At 35.9% G+C, this 7976-nt stretch overlaps 1 non-coding gene across 1 annotated transcript; it reads left to right on the top strand.

The window, feature by feature from the left end:
- Positions 1-682: 682 nt before the first annotated feature.
- Positions 683-801, top strand: LOC138706866 (5S ribosomal RNA). The gene has a single exon (XR_011334112.1). It is a non-coding gene; the product is annotated as a 5S ribosomal RNA (ribosomal RNA).
- The last annotated feature ends 7175 nt before the right edge of the window (positions 802-7976 follow it).

Below are 7976 nucleotides of genomic sequence, written 5' to 3'. Positions count from 1 at the left end.
AAATTCGTTTCCTTAATAGTTTCGTACGACTTATATGAGAGCGCGGTGTCATTCCTACTCACTTGGCAGCATTAATTGTTGAGGGAAAACAACTTAGAAGGTAACTTGTCGACCGCGGTCATAATCCTTCCGCAGGCCACTACTGAGAATCTGTGGACATACGGGTAATCTATCTTTATTGAAACTCGGGTTCATAACATACGACTGATACTTTATATATCTGTCACGTAATCCATCAAGAGACAAATGTCCCCCCCCCCTAGTCAGTAGCGAGCTTCAGTCCATTCGTAGTAGCCGCCGGTGCAAGAAGTGAATTGAAGTTTGTGTGAAGTTCCGTAGTATGGCATGAAAATGATGTCGAAAATCCGACTACAGTTCCACAACCATGTGGTTGAAAGGAGGCTCCGCTGTTGAACAACAATCCACCTGTGGCTTAACTTAGAATGCCGACTAGCTGTTTTATTAATCCCGTGTCAATCCAGCAGTGTGTGACGTTGAAACGTAACCAAACTGCCGTTGATAGATAGATTTATCATCTATCCCAATGACATCCAACGAGCTTGGTAATTTAGGTACAGAGTCTAAGCAGGCAGTTTACGTGTGTGTGTGAGCGAGTGCAGGTTTTATCGAGTGCACCCCAATCCCATCGTCCTCAAGTGCCTACAGATTACGCAGTTTCATCGGCAACGGCCATACCATGTTGAAAATACCGGTTCTCGTCCGATCACCGAAGTCAAGCAACATTGGGCGTGGTCAGTACTTGGATGGGTGACCGCTTGGGAACACCACGTGCCGTTGGCGATTTTTTTTTTACGTCACTATTTCCAGCGTGTTCTAATAAGACTTATGGGATATTATGTTCCCTTCCCTATTCCAGCTATAGCTTGGATGATGACGCCGCTGCATAATTGTAGAGTAATTGATAATTCTTAAGTACTTGCAGCTCCGTATTGAAACTTATGACTGGTAGCATATTCATATGAGACGGTTCACTTCTCTGCGTTTTCTCGAAGAAGGGAATATGTATTCAGGGGATTGTGAACGTACCTCGCGCTCTCCCTAGAAGTTAGAGACATTTTAGGTAAAGAATGTAATATACTGTACATATATGGCTAATTAAAATCCCATTAGTTACTACATTTCAGTGGGTAGTACAAATTCCATAATGAAAATATCTCTGTCCTAGTAGTTGTATCCTTTAAAGAAGCTCGTTGTTTTCCCATGATGAAGGGCAGAACTTGGTCGGTAGAAATTTAAACAGACTGCATTATCAGACCAGGCGTTATTTCAATATCAGCGTTTAGTTTAGGAAATATAGCAATAGCGGAGTTGGGAGAAGTAGTTATAGCATGTACAGTAAGTATAAACAGTTCGCTGTACTGTACAGTGAATATAAATATTTGAATGTACGATGGCAAAACATCAGACATACAGTACGTAGCTCACATATCTTTAAAAATAAATAAATAAATAAATAAATAAAAATAAAGAAGACATTCTGAGGAGTGAGTGGAAAGTGCATATTATAATGAATATTTTTAACTCTCAGTTGACATTGAGAGAGAAAGCCATGCATCGGGGAACCGGTGACTGTTTTTGCGTTACCTTCTGCTATTGGCGTTGTTGGTTAGTAACGAATGAAAGGGGTAGGACGCGGAATCAAATGTCAAAAAACGATAGGGAAATAATAGTAACTGGTTGTATTTCGATCGAGCTCGGCGTGCTGATTCACCAGTGGGGTGTTTCACAAAGTTTACAATCTTTGGAAATTGTGAACTCTGTTTGTAAACTTCTGTTTCACAATCTTTGTTTGTAAAGGTGGACTGTACAAAGGAAATCAAATCTTTACGAATGAAATTTTGCGCTCTTTACAAGTGATATGTTTGTTTCACAACGAAGGAGTAATTTTACAAACGTGTAAACTAAACTTTACTAGTGAAGTTAGCACATTTTCTACAGTAGCCCTGTTGAAATAGCTTCTAATTGTGAATGAAAAAAATAAACACATATGTATAAAATCAATTTTATAGTAACAGGGTACCATTAAGAATTACACTGAAGCAGTTGTGATGTTATTGAGTAGTTCTAGCGACTCAGACGAAGATTTTGCATTTAGGCCTAACGTAGAATTTTCCGGCCACGTTCGTATCATTGTACGAATATTAATGAAAGGTTTCGAATGAATCCCGCGCTATACTTCAGAATACCGCGTTAGTTCTTATATACGAGGAACGTATTTAATAAATACTCGCACTTAAAGAAGAAAAACTTTGCACCGAAAACCAATCACTTAATAATGCAATGTCGGCATTACTTACGCAGTATTCTGAAGTCGTTCCGAATCCCATTTCGCTGTAATCTCTCCTACAAGATATGGGACATCACATGCAACATCTGAAAGGGAAAAGTGGTGCCCTAACCTCAAAGCGAGAACTGCATTGGTTGCATAGTAGCTCTCAGTTCCCTGCGTTAGCAGATAAGAACGGAATTTATAAGATTACAGTGTGCAAAAGTTCACACATGGTAGTTGATGTTGTTACAAGATTGAAAAAACTCGAGGCGGGTTATTGATCACCGAATGTGCTTACTCGGGCAAAGGATTTTTATGCTCCTCCTGCTGGGTTCCCTAATGTTGGCGAGGTTATGGATGAAACAATAAAATATACTGATGGACCAGCAGAGAGCGAAGTTGATTTTAATGGATGGACATGTTAGCTGCTCTATCAACTGCATATAACTACGTGGGTCAAATCCATTATTTATCAATTATTTGAATGAATTTCGCGCTAACTTTCGTCAGTTAAGTCGTAGGCTAATTAATGCATTGGTATGCTCGACCAATTGCATGCCGCGAAACTCCGTTGTCGCCGATGTAGCAAAATCTAAATAAAATATATATAAAAAAATATAAACATGTCCATCGATAGTTCTAAAATTACAGCTACTTTACCTCTGATCCTTAGTGATTTTTGTAAACTGTCGTTGGCGATTTTGTTCAACCAATTATGCGTATTTGTAAGTTTGTTTCGCCGATTTTGTAAAGTTCGTTAAAACATACAAGTGAATAAGATTGCATTGTGAAACACAGTTAACAAGCATATGTAATATTTCCGTTGTTAATTGTATATTGTTAATTTGTAATTTGTTAGCGTTGTGAAACATGCCCCCATTTACCTTTAGAGGTAATATCTACATTAATATTTAGTTAAAATTTAAAGAAATTTTAAACGAATGGAAGCTGCATTTTAATTCACCCCAAATTACTATGTTCCCTTTCAGATTATCAGCTGTTGTTGTTGTTGTTGTTGTATTGTAAGTTCTCACTTATTGTTAGCTAGCCGTACCCGTTCGCTCCGCTCCACCTGTTAGAAATAAATATAAAGTAATTACATAATTAAAATAGGACGTCTGATCCAGGGAACAACTTTTACAACAGCGCAAGATAATCTGCTTCGCATATTACCCAATTTTTTTTTAGCACTGCATTTATTGCATATATATTTTATGTATTTTAACACGATTCAATTGAGCATAGTTAAAATATGAATTATTAAAATAATGGATTGCCAAGCTAAAGTACTATTACTGCATACTAAATCAATACACTCTCGTTGTTCGTTAATTCTCTGAGATTAAAATGCGTGTACATAAATATTATTTTAAGAAATACAGAAAACGAATGTACAAAATAGCCTATCAAATTTTCTGTGCATAAGAAGCTATTTTAATCTTACCTGTCCTCGATTTACTCAGACGTTACTGTAATAACATTATAGCATTATGTCCATCTAGAGAAACTACAGTTTCCAATGGTGAAATAATAACTAATTATACAAATCAGTTAATTTACGAGCTTGTGATATTACTTCATACAAACACAGAAACATTCCCTGTAGGCTATGTTTAATAGCTTTCGATTGTTTGTTGATGTCCAAGGCCCCTGTTTCGATTGTTGTTGTCCAAGGCCCCTTATAGACGAAGTCATTTGTTCTTAATTCATTGCACCGTCTTAGATAGCGTTATTTTAATTTTAAAACTCATTTATCTCATTAAATATCAGTCCTATCAAAATGTTGTAAAAAAATAAAACTTAACGGAAATCATTTTTAAAGGAACATCTGTTATGTAACATTTTTTCTCAAATATCAATAATAAGCGAGATATTTCGATTTATTTAATTCAGGCCCCCTTATAACTCCCCTTTTAAATAATGTATTTCGAATGCCATATAGCCTAAAATCTAAGTTACAACAAACTTAATTTATATTCCAGTTTTCATATAAATCGGTTCAGCCATTATCGCGTGAAAAGGTAACAAACATACAGACAGACATACAAACAAAAATTTCAAAAATGCGATTTTCGGTTTCAGGGTGGTTAATTATATATGTTAGGACCAATTACTTTTGGAAAATCGAAACTTACCAGAAAAATTTCGGCTACAGATTTATTATTAGTATAGATAGTACGAGATACGACCGCAATTTTGTACGACTAGTGTAATGAAGGAATGCAAAAAATTATTTTGGAACTTTGCAATGTTAGTCTATCATTAAAATAAAATTAAATCTTAATTCGTCCCTTTTGCAGGAGTCTTCTTCATCCAGTATGTTGTTGGCTGATATGGAGGAGGAGGGGGGGGGGACATGCTCTAAAGGGATTAAATTTGCTTAGCAAATCGATATGGTGACTAACGCTTGCAATGCGTCATAGCTATAATTGTACTGCGCGGTAATTTCAGAGTAATAAGAGTTCAGTTCAGGGATCTGCTAATTTCTTCATATTGTGTTCGGCAATGGAATAGTACCGCAGTAGCATTAAGAGGTTTTTATAATTTGAACTGATATGTGCAGGTATATTGACCCCCCCCCCCTCCCACCGCTGGCCGACGCGGACTGCAATGACAACAGTAAGCCACACGTCATACGTAAGCCTTTCTTCTTCTTCATCTTTGCTCGCCTGGCAAATACAGTCTTGGATTTCACATATTCAATTTTTCACAGTCCCAACTCCCTTGCATGGACGTGTTTTCACGTACCTTTAAAGTTTCTCCTCTCATTCATTCAGTCTATTCGCAAGCCTGAGGGTTTTCCGTGGTTTTCCCTAAGGAGCTAAGACAAATGTAGGGATGAGCCCAGAAAGAAAAGGGCATTCACTTCCTTAGACCCTGGTAACTGCTCTTTTTAGAGGAAGGAGGAGGAGAAAGAAACCCCCCCACCCCCACCGACGTGGACTGCAATGACAACAGTAAGCAACACGTTATATGTAAAGCCTTTATTATTATTATTATTATTATTATTATTATTATTATTTACAATGGGACTAAAGGTGGTGTAGATACACTATGTCAAATGTGCCACAATCTTTCCTGCAATAGAAAGACGAGGCGCTGGCCACTAGCAATATTTTACAACATGCTAAATATTGCAAGTATAAATTCATGGATAATTTATAGTTAGAAGAACTCAGAAAACAATATCAAGAAAACAATTCATTTTCCAATTGTGTGAAGAGCTGACAAAACCGTGGATGCAGCACCGCTTTGCACGTCCTACTTTACACCGATCTCTGCGGGCAACAATTGAAGAACATCTGAACATTGCTGTGCAACAACAATGCCAGGTAATGCAGCCAGATGGTGAACGTACTGTTTGCTATAAATGTCCTGCAAAGAAGAGGAGAATGATGACAACATTTTGTGGACTTTGCAAAAAGGGGTTCTGCAGAGAACATCGCGCTGTTGTTTGCACTAATTGTAAATAGGACAATAACATGAACGTAAAGACTTTATGACAAACTTAAAATTAAATGAACACTAATGGCTACGAAAAGTGTAAAAGTTGTTAAATGTGTGATATTGAGTTGATTTCAGTTAATTAAAATGTGAGTAGTAAAAATTACGAATGCTTACCTTTAACATGAGTACAGTGATGATTACCTGTCTAGGGTTAAGTAGTCGCGTGGTGAGTTTAGGAATTCCCAGACCACCTCTAAGATTGTTTAAAATAAAGGTATTGTAATCGTACGTTTCTGTCTTTTGTCAATAGTAACGTTGACCTTTCTTTTTCGAGAAAACAAAATCTGTTGTACAGTTAAAGGTACTGAAATAGTAAGAAATTTTCTGAAATCCCCACGCGTTTGCAAGTGTAAGTCTCTGTTGTAACCTGTTGATTTACGAGAGACTGCGTGTGCTTCCGTACAGTGTTTCTAAAATGTGCAGTAACGAGTCAGAAATCATTGGAATGTAGTGTAGGTGTGTTTGTTATAACCGGGAATCAATCCGCAGTACTTGACCAATCAACTACGGGAAATATCAGAAAAATTGGCAGGAGTTAGCAAGAAAAACAAAGGTAAAATATCACGTGAACGAGCACCGATACCGAGCACTATGTACAATATACCCTAGAGAAAAAGACAAGAAAACAAAAGTCAACCGCTGCAAGTGTTACGAAGTGGTGTGTGAAACATATAATGAAGAATGTCTGCGGGAAGCGCATCTAGTGAGATAAAGGGTGAAATGGAGGATTCTGCTAAAAATAAAGAAAGGAAGAAAAATGTTTACAGTTAATACAAGTATTGTTTTCTCTTGTGGGTTTATGTTTAGTATAATAGATGTGTGTGTGTGTGTGTGTGTGTGTGTGTTTCATTAAAAATTAGCATATCCTTAATGAATACATCCTAAGTGGTATAAATGAAATTGTATAAACTGCAGGGAATCTTAAAATATGAAAATTGCGATAGTTGTTTTCTTTACAGTCCGACCTTTTTTAATAAACTAGTGTGAGATATGAAGTTTTGCACATTTAAGGGTTGTTAACATGAATGTAAGGAATATATATTATGATATGATATGATATGATTCTCAAATACTCTGTCCTGCTGACCCTTCACATTTCTGTATTCGGGCGAGTGTGTATTCTTCTTCTTCTTCTTCTTCTTCTTCTTATTATTATTATTATTACTATTACTATAATTATTATTATTATTATTATTATTATTATTATTGTGTGAAGAGTTGTATCGGAAGTGCTTTATAGACTAAATTAATAATTTCTATCTTAACTGAAATATTTACATTATATTTCACACAGTATAGTTACAGGTAGCATAAATTCAGATAATGGTTTTTATATGGGAATCTACTTCTTGTGTTTAGAGGCTACATTTATACAGAGTTAATAATTTCTCCCCTATGTAACATATTTCCATGAAATTTTATACGCATCTATGCAAAAACGAATTATGCTCGTGTAATTAGGGAATTAGGGAAAAATTAGTGTTTCTGATAATTTTTAATGTTTTAATAGAAATTATGCTCCTAAAAGATGACTAGCCTGCCATATTTTTCGCAGTTGGTAACAAAATGCTAGATTCATGGATATACTCCATAATTTAGTTGTTCATTATATGTTCAAGAAGTGTTGAATTTTTCTTGGAGAAATTAAGCTCCTTCATCCAGACTCTGAAAAGTGGCTGCTGTCGAATTCGTAAAGCGCCACCAAGAGATGAATATAACATCTAAGTTTGCAGGATGTAGCAGCTAAATTTTAAGCCGTATAGAGTTTAATATTTGATTAATGTGTGGGTAGAAGAATTGAAAGTTAACTCAGGTTTACTTGTAATGCACAGCCTGTTAAATATGTCGTAAAAAAAAAAAAAAAAAAAAAAACTAGTTGCACAAATCTCAGTAAACGTGCCAATTAAATGAATGCTAACGTATTATAGATTGCTTTTCGCGTATTAAATGAAAGTACACATCTTGTCCTATGACCTCCATAAGGGAAGGTTTAACAATATAAAACAGCCACTGACCCCACGAACAAAAATCAACTGAAGAGCGTGACTTAAAAAAAAAAAAAAAAAAAAAAAAAAAAAAAAAAAAAAAAAAAAAAAAACTCATGTTTTGTCCCACCTCTTACTGATATTGATGTTTTGTATGTTGTTGTGCACAATGCCTAGCTTTTGTTTAAGCCTAG

The sequence above is a fragment of the Periplaneta americana genome, chromosome 9, assembly GCF_040183065.1.
Source record: "Periplaneta americana isolate PAMFEO1 chromosome 9, P.americana_PAMFEO1_priV1, whole genome shotgun sequence".
In the NCBI taxonomy this organism is placed as follows: Eukaryota; Metazoa; Arthropoda; class Insecta; order Blattodea; family Blattidae; genus Periplaneta; species Periplaneta americana.
Note: the sequence above shows the minus strand (reverse complement) of the source record. Positions and strands in the feature narration are given on the sequence as shown.